At 42.3% G+C, this 18,201-nt stretch overlaps 1 long non-coding RNA gene across 1 annotated transcript in view; it reads left to right on the top strand.

The window, feature by feature from the left end:
• Positions 1–648: 648 nt before the first annotated feature.
• LOC115086209 overlaps positions 649–18,201 on the top strand; it is a 55,380-nt gene continuing 37,827 nt past the window's right edge. Inside the window, exons 1-2 of the long non-coding RNA XR_003855155.1 lie at positions 649–684; positions 3,899–4,075. This is a non-coding gene — a long non-coding RNA (uncharacterized LOC115086209). The remainder of the gene's footprint in view (positions 685–3,898; positions 4,076–18,201) is intronic.

Genomic DNA, 18,201 nt, shown 5'->3' with positions numbered 1-18,201 from the left:
ACCACCAACAATCCTTCTCGTTCTCTTGTATAGCCCCTGGGGTGCTCTACTTCCCCTTTCTGTAATGTTCCTTCCCTGATTTTAGCATTGTATATCCATTCTGGAGACAAAAATATTAAGAAAAAGTCACAGACTGCTGCTAATGGTACTCATTGTATAAGAAAAAGTTAGCCATTGCACATTGTTTGAAAAAAGATTGTTTTAATTGTTCTTTTTTTTTCAGTGCACATGAAGACTTTAATTTCTATTACTTTGCTGCTGAATCCTACTCCAAAACAGGTACCAACTCTGGTGAGGAAATCTTTGGTAACTCTGAAAATGAGAGTAGTTAGTATTGTAGGGCTTTTGATCTTCTAATAGAAGTGATATCCATTTCAAAATATATTATTCACAATAGACCCCACTGTTATTTCCCTTATTTCGGCATGCTGAGTTTAAAGAATTGTACTCAGTGGAACTGTGCCAAATTGTGACAAATCAGTAATGCCAATGATAACGTTGTACATTCACCTGATGTTAGACTGTGAACTAAAAGTCTATTTCAGACCTAATTTAGCAATGCAAATTGCCTGTGATGTCATAAACAAATGATCATGAATTGTAGAGAGGTCATTATAAACCTTTATGAACAAGCCATTCAATATCTAACTCACCTGCACTAGGAACTGGAAAATGACTTGGAAGGTAAAATAATGTATTCTTAGCCATTATGTTTTTTTGTTAAATTTCTGACTAAGTGTTAAAAGGCATCTCTGGGAAATGTGTAATAGAAAATGAGCAAAGCCCCCTTAATGGTTCTAATCCTTCTTCCTAAAATGTGCACCAGAGGGTGCTGTACTGTGGGTCTGAAAGATAATAGCAACCATTCCAAATACATTTCATCTTCACAGAAGAGCTACAGAAATGTATAAAAAAAAGGAAAAATACTTTACCGTACATCTCCGATTCCCTTTGAAAGGGGAAGTGAAATACAGATTTTGAAGAGAAGCAATGAAAAAAAATGCCTTATGAAATATGTGATATGGTGCTTTTATTGACTGTCTAAATAAAGGTTTAGTAAGTCACCGTGGGGAAACAGAAAATCTTTACATTGGGAGAGCTGAGGTTTTATCATTTTTACAAAACTGTTTCCTATAAGCAGTGACTATAACAGATCCCATCTGCTATTTCCTTGAAGGCCTGCATTATAGGGTACATTTCTGATCTTTCTTTCAAAAGCATGTGGCAATAAAAACACAAGGACTGAGCCAGCAGTGGCTACATGGAGATGCTGAGGTGGCTAATTTACCTGGTCTGACCCTAAGAATGTCTTTGAATGCAATGTCAAGCATTTGCCTAATGTTTGTCCAATACTGTGTGTTTGATTGGAGATTCTGATTCATTTTTAAATTGGAAGGTTTTATTTTCTTGAGAGGTTGGGTTGTATTTCATAAAAATGTTCTATCTGAAATTGCTCTTCAAATACTCCGCTGATATATATGTGTGTGGTACAGAAGCCTATCACTGCATCATAAGTGGCAAATGTAATAGAGATCACCAAACAGGAGAGATTTTGGGTTGCTCAAGGTAGTAGGAAGAAGGGAAAGCCAGAAAGAAGTTAGGGTGCATAGAGAGAGGCATAATAAGCAGAAGAATGAGGGTAGTAATACCTCCGAGCAAATCTTTGGTGAGACTTTATCTGGAGTATCATGTCCAGCTCTGAAGGCCACATCTCCAAGATGATCTACTGTAGATACGGTAGAAACCTCCAGAGAATTGTTACAGAAACACGGCAGAGTCTGCACCACAAGCCCAATAGTAACAAAATAAATGACAGCAGATATAAACCAAAAACTCCAGCCAGCGTGCCCAGCAGCAATTTTATGTGCATTTACCCAAAGTAGATCAAATTCCCACATGGAACCTAACTAAGGAGAGGGAGGGATATGATACAGACATATGTCAAAACTATTCGGTGGAAAAAAAGCTCTAGAACAAGGGGTTATTATATGCAGTTTGAGCAGGTTAGCCTCAGGAGTAATCTAAGGAAACATTTCTTGTCAAAAAGGCAGGTGAGTGCAGGAAACAGCCTCTCAATGGAGGTGGTGAGAACAAAATTGGTAAAGGATTTCAGATAACTATGGTACCAGCGCAGAGGACCTTTCTTGATGGGGAAATAAATAGAGATCCAATATGGTCTGTGGTTCTGCAGAAGGAAGGGAGAATAGACAAACAACGTGAACCTTGCAATGGTTCAGTTCTGACCTGTTCTCTGTTTCTTTAAACTGATGCAAAACTATTAGGGATGTGAATCGTTTTTTGACGATTTAAAATATCGTCCGATATATTTTAAATCGTCAAAAATCGTTAGGGCCACGATACAATACCAATTCCCCCCGATTTATCGTCAAAAAATCGTAAATCGGGGGAAGGGGGAGGGCAGGAAAACCGGCACACTAAAACCCCCTAAAACCCACCCCCGACCCTTTAAATTAAATCCCCCACCCTCCCGAACCCCCCCCAAATGCCTTAAATTACCCTGGGGTCCAGCGGCGGTCCATAGCTAAATCGGGGGAAGGGGGAGGGCAGGAAAACCGGCACACTAAATCCCCCTAAAACCCACCCCCGACCCTTTAAATTAAATCCCCCCCCCAAATGCCTTAAAGTACCCTGGGGTCCAGCGGCGGTCCGAAACGGGCCGAAAACCGGCACACTAAATCCCCCTAAAACCCACACCCGACCCTTTAAATTAAATCCCCCCCCTCCCGAACCCCCCCAAATGCCTTAAAGTACCCTGGGGTCCAGCGGCGGTCCGAAACGGGCTCCTGCTGTTGAAGCGTGTTGTCTTCAGCCGGCGCCATTTTGCAAAATGGCCGCCGCAAAATGGCGGCGGCCATAGACCAACACAATTCGACCGCAGGAGGTCGCTTCCGGACCCCCGCTGGACTTTTGGCAAGTCTTGTGGGGGTCAGGAGGCCCCCCCCAAGCTGGCCAAAAGTCTCTGGGGGTCCAGCGGGCGTCCGGGAGCGATCTCCTGCCGCGAATCGTTTTCTGTACGGATAATGGCGCCGGCAGGAGATCGACTGCAGGAGGTCGTTCAGCGGAGGTCCGGAACCCTCGCTGAACGACCTCCTGCAGTCGATCTCCTGCCGGCGCCATTATCCGTATGGAAAACGATTCGCGGCAGGAGATCGCTCTCGGACGCCCGCTGGACCCCCAGAGACTTTTGGCCAGCTTGGGGGGGGCCTCCTGACCCCCACAAGACTTGCCAAAAGTCCAGCGGGGGTCCGGAAGTGACCTCCTGCGGTCGAATCGTGTTGGTCTATGGCCGCCACCATTTTGCGGCGGCCATTTTGCAAAATGGCGCCGGCTGAAGACAACACGCTTCAACAGCAGGAGCCCGTTTCGGACCGCCGCTGGACCCCAGGGTACTTTAAGGCATTTGGGGGGTTCGGGAGGGGGGGGGGATTTAATTTAAAGGGTCGGGGGTGGGTTTTAGGGGGATTTAGTGTGCCGGTTTTCGGTTTTTTTACCGTTTCGGACCGCCGCTGGACCCCAGGGTACTTTAAGGCATTTGGGGGGGGATTTAATTTAAAGGGTCGGGGGTGGGTTTTAGGGGGATTTAGTGTGCCGGTTTTCCTGCCCTCCCCCTTCTCCCGATTTAGCTATGGACCGCCGCTGGACCCCAGGGTAATTTAAGGCATTTGGGGGTGGGGGATTTAATTTAAAGGGTCGGGGGTGGGTTTTAGGGGGTTTTAGTGTGCCGGTTCACGATTTTAATGATTTTCACGATATTCTAAACACCCAAACGGCAACGATACGATTCCCTCCCCCTCCCAGCCGAAATCGATCGTTAAGACGATCGAGGACACGATTCACATCTCTAAAAACTATTGCTTTCTTTTCTTTCTTTTCCAAGGAAATGACAGTGCCTGATGATGCTGCTGGCATAGCTGCTGTTCACAAAGATGAAAGGAGGGTTGCAAACTCAGACTGGGGCTGCTCATTGCAAGCCATCAAGGAATAATGCACGGCTGCTCTATCTTGGGATATCCCATTAGAAGAGCCTCTATTTCCAGTGATCCAGTGCAGAAAGGTAAACTCCACAATCCCAAAGCAATTCAATGCACAGACTGTAAAGGCTGCACATTGCTTCATGAAGTCTTAAAGGTTTTATAGTCTTACCTTATAAAGAAGGTTTGAGCTAATCCTGATAAGCCTAGGGGCCTATGATAGAGGTGTTTAAAATCACGAGGGGTCTAGAACGGGTAAATGTGAATCGGTTATTTACACTTTCAGATATAGAAGGACTAAGGGGCACTCCATGAAGTTAGCAAGTAGCACATTTAAGACTAATCAGAGAAAATTCTTTTTCACTCAACATACAATAAAGCTCTGGAATTTGTTGCCAGAGTATGTGGTTAGTGCAGTTAGTGTAGCTGGGTTTAAAAAAGGATTGGATAAGTTCTTGGAGGAGAAGTCCATTACCTGCTATTAATCAAGTTGACTTAGGGAATAGACTCTGTTATTTCTGGCATCAGTAACAAGGGGGTCTTCTTAGTGTTTGGGTACTTGCCAGGTTCTTGTGGCCTGGTTTTGGCCTCTGTTGGAAACAGGATGCTGGGCTTGATGGACCCTTGGTCTGACCCAGCATGGCAATTTCTTATGATCTTATGTTGATAAATCATTAATACAAAGGTGTCATAGTAACAGCCTGTGATCACTAACCCCAGCACAGGAGTGAGGCAGACTGGAACAGGATTGGCCTAGCACCAGGGATCTTCTGCCTGTACCAGCCACCTCCCCCTCAAGTTAAGTCTTCAGGTTCTGATTAAGGTCAGGTTCAGGAGTTAAGGAGCAGACAGGTAACTAAAAGGCATCCACTAAAACAGGACAGGACTAGAAATGGGACAGGAACAAAAGGGCACCCACTAAATAAGACAGACAAGACTGAGATAGAACAAATGAACCAGATACCAAAAGGTCACAGACAAAATAAGCACAAAACCAGATGGCCATGATACTTGGGCCAGAATGTAGTGGCAAATAGAACGGGAGCATCCAAACAGGACAGGAGAAGCACACAGAACAGAAGACCATGATACTTGGACAAAGCACACAAAACAAGCCTACAAACTCAAAGATGGACCATAACACAGAATAAGAGAACTCCACGCTGAGCCAAGATACTTACACGGAGGCAGGCTTATATCCTGTAATAGAGCTGAGTCAATACTGGGATTATGGCCACCAGCAGGTCCTCCAAGCCAAAGGGCTTAGAGTATGAAGGTAGCAGCTTACATAGCCCACTGATTGCCCCTGCTGGTGGGAGGATAGCACTGCACACAATTATCCTCACATTGCTCCCCCAAAAAGGGCAGATTCCAGAGGCCCCCTAAGGATTGCCCCTTCCCCCCAAGATCTCAGCTAAAGATGGGGTTTGGGGCATCTGCACCAATGCCTGGAACTGATTCAGAGTCAGAATTGAGCTGGGATGACACAAAACTTGGAGAAGAGTCACACTAGATTGGAACCTGCAGGATGGCAAGACCTGGAGCGCACTGTGGAGCCACTGATGCAGGTGCTAGAACTGGATCTGATGCAGGCTGGGAAACAGGTGCTGCTGATGCTGGAACTGGATCTGGAGCAGGCTGTAAAGCAGCTGCAGATGCTGGTTCTGGGTCTGGATCCAGAGCACGCTGTGAAATGACTGGTGCTGGGACTGAAGACTTTAAAGCAGGGCTTGAACAACTGAATGGACTGGTGGCTCTAAGTCAAGGCTTGAAACAGCAGGCTGGAACACAGGCACTGAGTTGCCTGGACTCTCTGGAGCTGATTGAGAGACAGCTGCTAGCTGGACTGGATCCTCTGGGGCAAGACTAGAGACAACTGCAGACTGGATCGGATCCTCTAGAACAAAACTGGAGACAGCTGCTGGCTTGACCGGATCCTTTGGAACAAGACTAGATATAGTTGCTGCTGCTGGCTGGACCAGATCCTCTGGAGCTGGATCCAGTTTGGCAGGTAGGTAGACTGGGTCCAGCCTGGGATCCAGCTTGGCAGAATCAGAAACAAGATTAGGAATGATATCAAAACCAGGTACTGAATCAGGGTCAGGATCAGGAATTGAGTTTAGCTCGTAGTCTGCTGTAGCCAATGTTGGAGCTGTGCTGGATAGGCCTGTTAGTGCTCCTGCTCCAGAGGTAACGGCATCCATCTTGTTTAAAAGGGGTGCATGTCTTGGATAGATTCCAATCTTTGTTATATAGTTTCTGCTATATCACCTGGAAATGATTTCAGCACAGGCTAACAGAAAACATGAAGCACATACTGGATTATTTAGAGCCTGGGCCTGTGCTGCTGAAGCTGGCTTAAGTGTATATCAAGCAAAACATTTTTCAGCAGATTCCAGGTTTGTTACAGATCCAAAATGGCCCTTCCAGGCTAAAATCCTAGGTAATAGGCTTTGAAGAATCAGGCCCAAAACTTAAACATGGCAGATACCTATCCTGAGACATTACAGGATCAGAAAAAATTGAGCCTGGCTTGAAAGGGTTCAGGTTGCTACTCCTGGGGGCTCAATGTAATGTCACAGCACTACAGCCAGTTAGGGTTAACCCCCAGCACAGGAGCGAGGCTGGACCCAGGAACAGCAGGCTTGTACAGGAACAGGACTGGCCTGGTACCAAGTATCTTCTGCCTGTGCTGGCCACCTCACACTCAGGTTGAGCCTTCAGGTTCTGGTGACCTGCAGAACTTAATTAGCACATAGATAACTAAAAGGCACCCACTAAAACAGGACAGGACTGGAACTGGGACAAAAACTAAATAGTGCCTACTAAGGAAGAGAGACAAGACTGAGACAGAAAAAACGAACAGAAACCAAAAGGTCATAGAGAAGCATAAAACCATAAGGACACGTTACTTGGGCCAGAATGCAGGTCCAAAGACAACAGGTCAAGCACACAAGCAGAAGGCCATGATACTTTGGCTAAACATGCAGAACAAAGCAAGGCTAGAAATCAGACCATGGACCACAACATCTTGAAACATTGCCTGTTTAGACTACACCATATGAACTCCAGAAGGAGGCTCTCTTTGGTACAATGCAAGTACTAAGAAGGGCATTAACAATACATTTGAGAGGTTGAGATCATCCTCGACATGCCATAGCTTACGAATGAGGCTCATTCTTGTCAACGTATGTATAAAATAAACCCATTTGGAGAAATTTCCCCTAAGAGAACACCACGCTGAGCCAAGGTGCTTACAGGGAGGGCAGGCTTATATCCTCTGATATTGTTGAGTCAATGCTGGGATCATGGCTGCCAGTAGGTCCTCCAAGCCATAGGTTACATGGTCCACTGAGGGCCTCTGCTGGTGGGAGGACAGCACTGCACATAGGTATCCTCACAATAGGCCCCTTAGTTTGCAGCTGGTAACTCAGCTTTCCAGAACAAAACACAGATAGATTTTTCTGGCCCAACTGGGTCACCCTTTTTTTTCAGACGGAATGCAACAGGCTGAGAAGTGTACTGTACTTCCTTCAAAACTGTGTGGAGAGTAGGAAGAGTTGCTCTAACTCCCAACTTGTGTTTCTGACCTGGGCTCACGTAATTAATGAACTCATTCACTTTCATAAAAACAACTATGCAAGTGCTCCTAACAATATCTATAAAACTATTTAATGTGTTCATCCAAACAAGCCATCTTATAGCTATTGTAATTGCCCTTTTACTAGAGCTCCAAATGAGAAGCAGCAACTTATTAAGTTTCCGATGTGGTGAAGCTGATTAGACAAGTTAAACAGAAAGGCAGAATTTATGCCTGCAGTCATGTGTGCACGTAATGCATTTCTTCCAGTGCTGCTCTTCGGCAGTCATTTGTATAGCGAGTCCTGTGAAGCCCACAGTTTTATGTCACTTACAGGTTGCAAGCTGTAAAGGGGGAAAAAAAAATGCAGAATTTTGCAGGAAAATAATATTCATAAATCTCCAGCCGTGAATTACCGTATAACTCAGCACTATCTTTGTTCTGCCATTGCCATGAATTCAATTCTATTTCTAGAGAAGAAACAATAAACCTGGAAGACCAAAGTGGAAACCACTCCCCTTCTATTTGGCAAGTGTTTACGGACAATTTACGACCCAGCTCTCTACATGGGCTGCTGAGCAAACAGTAACAACAAAAGAATTTCCCACAGATTTTTCTTTTTTTTTCCCAAGTGAAATAAGGAAAGCTGTGGTTTATAAGCACGTGGGGCCCGTTTGGTTGGTAAGGCTTTTTTTTTGCTGAAGCCCCTCTTTCTCTGGGCGTCTCTCTCTCCCATTGCCCTTTGTAATAGGAGGCACACTGCCTGTATAACGCTCTGTACTTAAAAGGTGCCTTTTCTTGCCAAGTGGACCATTAAGTAATAACGTTCCACTCTGAGCTCTTGCTCCCTCTGGCCTGGTAGTGTGGCAAATCACGGAGCTTGCATTTTTAAGAGCACATTAGAAGAGGCGGCTTTCTGTTTTCAACCTTAAAGTGGCATTTCAATCTATCTGACATTGAAATACTACCCAAAGGTGTAAAGCACTAAAGTATAGCATTAGATACCTTTTATTGCTGAAAATAAAATGTGCAACAGAAAAAATTATTTTCTCAGCATATTCGGGGTATATGTCTGGGTGCTGCCACACCTGCTTGCCCTTGGACGCATCTTTCTCAAGTGAACTCCATCAGGGAGCTCTAGTGGGTGTGTGTAGCTCCCTGATTGGTTTCACAGAAGCTTAGAGCACCACCAGGGAGAAAACAGGTTTTCCATCCCCTTTATCATTTTGGTTGCCCTTCTCTGTACCTTCTCCATCGCAACTATATCTTTTTGAGATGAATTGACCAGAATTGTACACAGTATTCAAGGTGCGGTCTCACCATGGAGCGATACAGAGGCATTATGACATTTTCCGTTTTATTAACCATTCCTTTCCTCATAATTCCTAACATTCTGTTTGCTTTCTTGATTGCTGCAGCACACTGAGCCGATGATTTTAAAGTATTATCCACTATGATGCCTAGACCTTTTTCCTGGGTGGTAGTTCCTAATATGGAACCTAACATCATTTAACTACAGCAAGGGTTATTTTTCCCTATGTGCAACACCTTGCACTTGTCCACATTAAATTTCATCTGCCATTTGGATGCCCAATCTTCCAGTCTTGCAAGGTCCTGCTGTAATGTATCACAATCCGCTTGTGTGTTTTAACTACTCTGAATAATTTTGTATCATTCGCAGTTTTGATAACCTCACTCGTCGTATTTCTTTCCAGATCATTTATATATATATTGCAAAGCACCGGTCCAAGTACAGATCCCTGAGGCACTCCACTGTTTACCCTTTTCCACCGAGAAAATTGACCATTTAATCCTACTCTCTGTTTCTTCAGCGCTTAAATGCACAGGCCTCGCACTGGAGTGTTGCCTTTGCAACAGTTCTCCTTGGTCTCCTGTTCCAGGTTTCCTCATACTCATTGCTTCTCCGTGAGCCTTGCTTCGTGTTCCTGTTTCTCCAAGTTCTTGGTTCCTGTTCCATGTTCATCTCATCTGTGTGCTGATTGACTTCTTGGTTCTGACCACTGCTATACCTGACCTTGCCTGCCTTCTCCAAGCCTGACCACTGCTACGCCTGACCTTGCCTGCCTTCTCTGTGCCTTGACCATTGCTCCACCTGACCATGCCTGCCTTCTCCGTGCCTTGACCATTGCTCCGTCTGATGACGCCTGCCTTCTCCATGCCTTGACCATTGCTTCATCTGACCATTCCTGCCTTCTCCATGCCTTGACATTGCTATGTCTGACCATGCCTCCCTTCTCCGTGCCTTGACCATTGCTATGAACGACTTCGCCTCAGACTTTCTTGAGTCCAGAGTTCCACGTTGCTTGCTACGCCTTCCAAGTGCTTCCATTCAAGCTTGACAGTGACGCCTCTGTCCCTATCCTCTGGACATGGACTATTAAGGCTTCAGCCTCCCTTTGCTCAGGCACCTTCAGTTCCTTCTTGTTCCTTGGTGCTTGAGTTCCTGTTCCATATCCTGTCCAGGATAGGACCATATACGGTAACAATCACAAGGGCAAAATCACAGTCCTACTTAATAATAATCAAACATCACAAAAGGACGTGAGAACACAAAATCTATTCGATACAAAAATATCCTAAATTGCTTCAAAAGGGGTATGTATCAGACTATTAATACATTTAGCACATATTTTATTTTTTCTTTGTCTTAGAATATTCATAAATCTTAAACATATAACAGAAATATAACATATATTTATAAATATCGTTTATTATATTTCATTAACAATTTTTTAACATAGTGCAGATACCCAACAGAATACAACTCAACATTTAACAAGAATCACATAGTATCCCATAAAATACACTCATTCATTCACCACAACCATACAATATTAAAATCCCCACCATATTGCACATCTCCCCAAAATGTCTATTAAACAAATACAAACATTACACAATGCAATGATCCCTAAGTATGGTAATATACATGTACATGAATAATATTATCACAACATAAAACACTTGCAATGATATATATTTTTAAATGTCTCATAAATATTCTTCACATGTTAAGTACATGCATATATCCAATTTAAAAGATTCATAATCCCTTCATATTCACTCTCCCGACAGGGACCCCGTTTCGCAATCAAGCTTCCTCAGGGGTGCAGTTACTGCTGTAATTTTGATCAATCCATCTCTGCTTCAAAGGGATTCACTACTTTGGTCTATAACCAAATGCATTCACACGTCGGGATAGGCACTACCTATAATACCCATTACCAAAAATAAACCATTAAAAATAACAAAAATCATCACAAACTTTAAATGTACAATATTATCTAATTTATAAACGATACCTACCAATGTGCTAAGCGATATACTCACATCCGATTATTATTGACAACGCCAAAAATGTTTCTTTTCACACAATTTTTTTAACGGAGGGGTCCACCACAAGGATCCATGTACCTCCGCAAAACGGGCACATATGCCTCAAAAGAGTAGTACTTTCTAAATCAAAGAACCAAATAAGATACTAGCAACTGTCAAATTGTTTATAATGCATCTAACACAAATACCTGTCTGAAACTAAAGTGACTTACCACACTATAAAGTCAACATCACTTCACATATTTTCATGCAGACTCTTCTCCTCATCACCTTACAACGCCACTGAACAACGGCTGCCAGAAAGGAACTTCCTCAACGATTTCCGCTAAATTTAAATCCCCTCCCGCAGGGCAAAAAAGTGTCACTCAAAAAACACCACAACCTCTTCAACCAATAAAAATCGTGAAGACCGCCAAGCCTTTCTACCACATTTAAATCCCCACCCACGAGGTAGGGAAATCAATCAGGAACATAAATTGAGGAAATCCCGCTACTGAAACTGGTAAAAATATCCTCATATGTTCTTAAACTAACAGCAGCTCGTACCATATAAACCTGTTTTATAACAAAATTATTAAATTTATGCATTAGATTTACTCATATATACTTATATGAATCCAAATGGCAATACATATATGTTTCTGAGCTAATGTGTTTGCGTGGTATATCTAAAGGTTCAACGTACAATCAAATATTTCCCAAAGATGATCTACATGATTAGCCTTCTCCCAGAATCAGAAACCAAATTAGTTATCAACCCTTCAAAAATTATCATTAATCTACAGCTTAAATTAAGTATAAAATGCTGCCCATTCAATATCTAAATTTAAACCCCCAGGGATTACAGTGGACCATTGAAAGATTAATTTTTGTTCATGGTGCCAAAGCCATTTCATGATATCCCCCCGAAAACCATCAACGCATTGCATGAGAACACAAAATTTTAATTCCATAAGCGTGTGTTTCAAATCTCTCCAATGTTTAACTAATGGGGCTCCTTCTTTATAATATGTATGTTACTCTTGTGCTCTATGATACGCTGACGGATGCCTCTAGTGGTGTATCCAATATATATTAATTGGCACGGACAAACTATTGCATACACAACTTGTTTAGTGGAACACGTAAAGTGTCCCCTTAAATTAAAAATAATATTTTTACGGTGATGATGAAATTCATGTCCAATTAATACATTATCACAAACCGAATAATTTTGACATTGGAATTGTCCAACTTCTTCCAAACACTGTGTCATCGCGATGTTACTTCTATTAGATGCAATCAATGATCTTAAATTTCTACCTTTAGTAAAAGCGAAAACAGGGGGGTCCCGACATCCTTCAATAGACTTTAATAAGCCCCAGTATTTTAAAATGGATTTCTTAACCAGACGTCCCTTCGAGGAATATGGGATGGTACAAACCATTCTCTCTAATGAAGTATTATCATTAGTGGTCAACAAGTTGTCTCTATTAGCATAGAGAGCTCTTTTGTAAGCATGCTTTACAATTTTCTTCGGATAACATCTAGCAATAAACTTATTATTTAGAGATGTAGCTTTATCTTTATATTCTTCAACAGAATGGCATAAACGTCTATATCTTAAGAACTGGGAAATAGGAATAGATTCTTTCAATCTTCTTGGGTGGAAGCTATTAAAATGTAAAATAGAATTTCTATCGGTGGGTTTGGTGTAAACAGTGGATGAAAGTTTACCCTGATGCCAAAAAATTTTCATGTCTAAAAACGGAATGGAATACTTATCAACCGAAAAAGTGAACTTAATATTTTGATCCAAACCATTCAACCAGACATTAAACTCCTCTAACAACTTGGAATCACCAAGCCACAACCAGAATAAATTGTTAATATATCGACGCCAACATCTTACATGTTGAAACCAATGAGATTCATAAATGTGCGTATCTTCTAATGTGGCCATGTACAAGCAAGCTATAGATGGGGCTACCGGGGACCCCATAGGGATCCCCTTGATTTGTTGGTAATATAATGAATCAAATTCAAAATAATATTCAAATAAAACAATCATGGATAAATCCTTAATAAGCTGTATACGTTTATCAGGTAACCCCTCTTGTACTAAGATCTCACAAATGAGATCAAATGCTTTATCCTGAGGTATATTAGTATATAGTGCAGTAATATCTGCAGTTACCAATAAACCTTGATGGAGATCTTGATCCACCGAAGATATACTCACAATAAAATCTGTAGAATCCCGCACAAATGATCTAATTGATTTTACACGTGGTTGTAATAGATGGTCAATGAACTTAGCCAAGGATTCAAAAATCGAGCCGATGCCGGAAACAATTGGCCGGCCAGGCGGTTTGGTAATGGACTTGTGAATCTTTGGAACAAAGTAAATGTATGGGTCAACAGGACATGTAGTATATAGATATCTATATTCCTTGCTTGTAATTACTTTAGTACGGAGGGCATCATCCAAAAATATTTTTTTACTCTTGCCTGTAGGTCCTCAAGAGGGCTATTCTGCAATGGTCTATAATAATTTTCATCATGTAATTGGGACATGGCCTCATTAAGATATTGATCACAGTTTAAGATTACCACCGCACCACCTTTGTCAGCAGGGGAAACTATTATAGATTTATCATTCTGTATTTGTTTGATGGCCAACCATTCCTCCTTGGAACAATTATATTGATATAAATCTTGACTATCATCAATCTCCTTCAACTCCTCCACAATAAGAGATTCAAAGGCCACTACTAAAGGACCAGGAGGAACCGTAGGCATCCAAGCAGATGGTTTATGTAATGCATCAGTATGAGAAGTGGTATGGCCACCAAAAAACTCCCTCAATCTAATTTTGCGAAAACATTTTTGTATCTCAACTCTTGTGGAGGACCATGCCATCTACTGACTGCTGTCTGGGCTGAACCATCTATTACTTCTACATAACCTTGAGGCCCGCCTAAATCCTGCTGGCCCCAGCACCTGAAGGCTCAAACTGAGGGGAACGTGGGCTGGTATAGGTGAAGCTCCAGTGGCCTCTAGATTCAGCCCACTCCGCCTGCTGATGGTGGGGACCCATAGGCCCTCACCTATGGGCTGCGTCAACCCCACCTCAGCCCAAGGATCCACCTCCTACCAACAGCCCAGCCTTTTTCAGGGTTGAAAGCACTGCCTGTAGTTGTTTTAAGTCAATTTTCCAGTCCTCACTATAGATTAAAATGTGATCCTGGTGCACAACAGCATTATGAGGGCATTGAAGGCTGTTGACTAGCAATGGAACATGGTAGTTCTCTATGTAATCCAAATGGGAGAACAGTGAACTGGAACTGTCCTCCAGGGGGTGGCAAAGGCTGTCTTCTCGTTTGCTATAAAGGTGAGCGATACCTGCCAACATCCTTTTTTCAGGTCCAGCATGGATATAAATTGGGCATCCCTGTTGAATCGAATTCCTATGCCACACTCAGCCCGCATGAGGAGGGTGAGGGAGAACATAGCTTCGGAGCCTCCCTTGACCCCAGCGGTAGTAGGCCCTATGGATGCTCACATTTGGCAGGGAGCAGCCACTCTGGTTATGAGTTCGCTGGCCGAAGTTTGGGGAGAAGAGGAGCCTGAGTTCGGCCCTGAACTGTCTACATCTCTTTCACCAGAGGATAGATTTCCTCCTACTTATCCCGTGCTGAGACAAGCCAGTCAGCAACGAGGAGAGGCGGAGGCACCGGAGACGAGTGCCTCGCAAGATCCTCTCCTGGAGCCCGTGCTGCTGGGGGAAGGAGTCTCAGCTCATTTTCACGCTGACCAGGAGTTAGGAGAAGAACAGCTGGAGAGGAACAACAGGCGCAGAGGAGGAATATGCCCAAGCAGAGCCCTGGAGCCCTCGAGAGGGGTGGACAATATTATGAGTTGGTAAGGCCGCAAACTTTTTCTTTAGAGACAATATGGGAGGCAATCTAAGTTATAAATACAAACATCTCATTACAAATGTTAAATACTACAAAAAATGTAGAAAATTGGACAAACGGCTGGAAACAGCTGAAAAGGGTCTAGTTGAAAATACGCAAAAGTTACAAGCCATTGAGGTGAAAACGGAAAGCACTGCTAATATTCAACATGATTTAAAAAAAGAAAACCACATCTTACATCTTAAAGTTGAAAACTTAGCCAATCAAATTCGGGCAAGAAATTTAAGGTGTAGTAATTTTCCCAAGTTACCTTATTCTACACCTAAAGAGATTTGGAGAAGATATATGACAGAGGTCTTGAAAATAACTGAAGAAACGTTGCCAAATATCTCAAAAGTTTATTTTATTCTTCCAATGAAGAAAGCCCAGACAGATTCTAATAACTTTCAGATATTAACCTCAAGGGAGCCAGCGAAGCTGGACATCTCAGCTGTTTTAGACCAGTCGGATGAAAATTTAGCTGTATCTTCAACTTTGATTGTCACCTTTTTACTCGAAGCTGATAGAGAATGGATTTTTAGAAAGTATTTATCCCATCATTCTGAATTGTTTCTAAATCACAAGATTCAAATTTTTCCTGACCTCTCGAGGCAGACACAGAAGAGGCGACAACAATTTCTTTTGTTGAAACCGCAAGTGGTGGAACTGGGATGTTTATTTCTTCTAAAATTCCCCTGTAAGTGCTTGATTAAGCACTAAGGAGTCTCATTCTTATTTTATTAACCATTCCAGTTAATTTCATTTATAACAAATAAAAAAAGTATGGTGGCTAGTTCCTCACCAGCGACTTGCGTATTATCTCCATAAGCTGCAACTAAAGATCTATTATAAGAAGGATGCTGTATTCCATTAATGCCAAGGTTCTATTTAAAAAATATTCCTAAGGTTGTGATAATCTTGGATCCACATTGTGGGCTTGAAAATGCTTTTGTAACTTATAATACTGAGAGTTTGTTTCTTGGGTAATGATGATTGTTATTTGTACTATTCCTTTTTATGGGTCTATTTGTTTGATTTCCTGAATTGTTATAAAAAGTTATAAAGCATGTATTTCCTTTCAAGTAATACTTGAAAATATTTGCAAAATGATAAATAGAAAATAAATAAATAAATAAATAAATTGGGCATCCCCTAGCTTTCAATAACATCATCCATTTGGGGCATCCGATTCGCCTCCAGCATCAAGACTTAATTGACTTTTCAGAAGCAGAGGTTGCCATTGGGTTTAGGAAGTAGCACAATGGGGGAGGACCAGTCTCTGCTAGATTCTTCAATCATGCTGAGCTGGAACATCCCATTTACCTCAGCCTCCACAATGTGACACTTGGCAGAAGTGTAATAATGTCATGGCACACTAAGTGGGTCCATCCTCACATACTAGAAAAGACATATTATTTCAATTTAAAAACTGGTCTAAATCTGGCTTCTTTGAGGGGAACATAAGAAAATGCCATACTGGGTCAGACCAAGAGTCCATCAAGCCCAGTATCCTGTTTCCAACAGTGGCCAATCCAGGCCATAAGAACCTGGCAAGTACCCAAAAACTAAGTCTATTCCATGTTACCATTGCTAATGGCAGTGGCTATTCTCTAAGTGAACTTAATAGCAGGTAATGGACTTCTCCTCCAAGAACTTATCCAATCCTTTTTTTAAACACAGCCATACTAACTGCACTAACCACATCTGGCAACAAATTCCAGAGTTTAATTGTGTGCTGAGTAAAAAAGAACTTTCTCAGATTAGTTTTAAATGTGCCCCATGCTAACTTCATGGAGTGCCCCTAGTCTTTCTACTATCCGAAAGAGTAAATAACCGATTCACATCTACCCGTTCTAGACTTCTCATGATTTTAAACATCTCTATCATATCCCCCCTCAGTCGTCTCTTCTCCAAGCTGAAAAGTCCTAACCTCTTTAGTCTTTCCTCATAGGGGAGCTGTTCCATTCCCCTTATCATTTTGGTAGCCCTTCTCTGTACCTTCTCCATCGCAATTATATCTTTTTTGAGATGCGGCGACCAGAATTGTACACAGTATTCAAGGTGCGGTCTCACCATGGAGCGATACAGAGGCATTATGACATTTTCCGTTTTATTCACCATTCCCTTTCTAATAATTCCCAACATTCTGTTTGCTTTTTTGACTGCCGCAGCACACTGAACCGACGATTTCAATGTGTTATCCACTATGACACCTAGATCTCTTTCTTGGGTGTAGCACCTAATATGGAACCCAACATTGTGTAATTATAGCATGGGTTATTTTTCCCTATATGCATCACCTTGCACTTATCCACATTAAATTTCATCTGCCATTTGGATGCCCAATTTTCCAGTCCCACAAGGTCTTCCTGCAATTTATCACAATCTGCCAAAAAGAACTCCTAGCAGACCCTGGACTGTTTTAATTTCTGGGTCAAAGTCTTCTCCATGAACAAGGTTACAGTTTGGTGTGACCCACTTCTTTAGCAGATTTACATGAAAGGTCTGGATCTTCTTTCATTTATCTGATTGGGCTTCCTTGCAGTCTACTGAAGCAACTTCTCTATGATTTAATAAGAGACAAGCAGGCTAGCAGCTTGTTCTCAGAAGACAGTAGCAACTTTAAGATATAGTCTTCTAGCTGGAAGACCTGCTGGATAACAGACTAATTATACTCCCAAGCGTGGGTGGTGTGGACCTTTTCTAAATATAGGCAGGCAGCTGCTTCTACCCATTTCCTCCAGCTTCTCCTGCATCTCTGGATGTACACCCAATTTTATAACATGTACATGTACACATGGCTCCTCTTCCCAGGTTTCCCGGGCCATATCTAAGATTCTCCAAGGTTGTCTTCCATACAGTAATGGGAGATGCTGATTGAGCTTTGGGGAATTCTCAGATACAAACTATATGTAGGGCAAAAACGTGTCCCAGATTTTGCAATCTTCCATAATGAACTTCCTCAGCTTCTGATTGAGGGTTTTGCTAAAACGTTCCACAAGCTCTTCAATTTGCAGGTGATAGACCAAGTTCTGGAAGGTTTTCATGCCCAGTAATGCCTAAACTTGTTGCATCACTTAGAACACAAATGGGGTCCCTTGGTCAGTCAACATCTCCTTGGGCAATTTGACCCATTAGAAAACCTATATCAAGGCAGTCACTATTTCATAGGGGTACGGCATCTGGATACTGGGTGGCATAGTCCATAATGACTAATATATATTTACTTCTGCAGATGGACCTCTCTAAGGATCATGCCAGGTCCAGTGCAATTCTCTCAAAAGGGCTCTCCATGATGGTTATTGGAATAAAGGGAGTCCCTCTTACCCTGATG

The sequence above is a fragment of the Rhinatrema bivittatum genome, chromosome 2 (genome assembly GCF_901001135.1).
Source record: "Rhinatrema bivittatum chromosome 2, aRhiBiv1.1, whole genome shotgun sequence".
Taxonomy (NCBI): Eukaryota; Metazoa; Chordata; class Amphibia; order Gymnophiona; family Rhinatrematidae; genus Rhinatrema; species Rhinatrema bivittatum.
The sequence above is the reverse complement of the archived record's forward strand: the minus strand, read 5'-3'. Positions and strand labels throughout refer to the sequence as shown.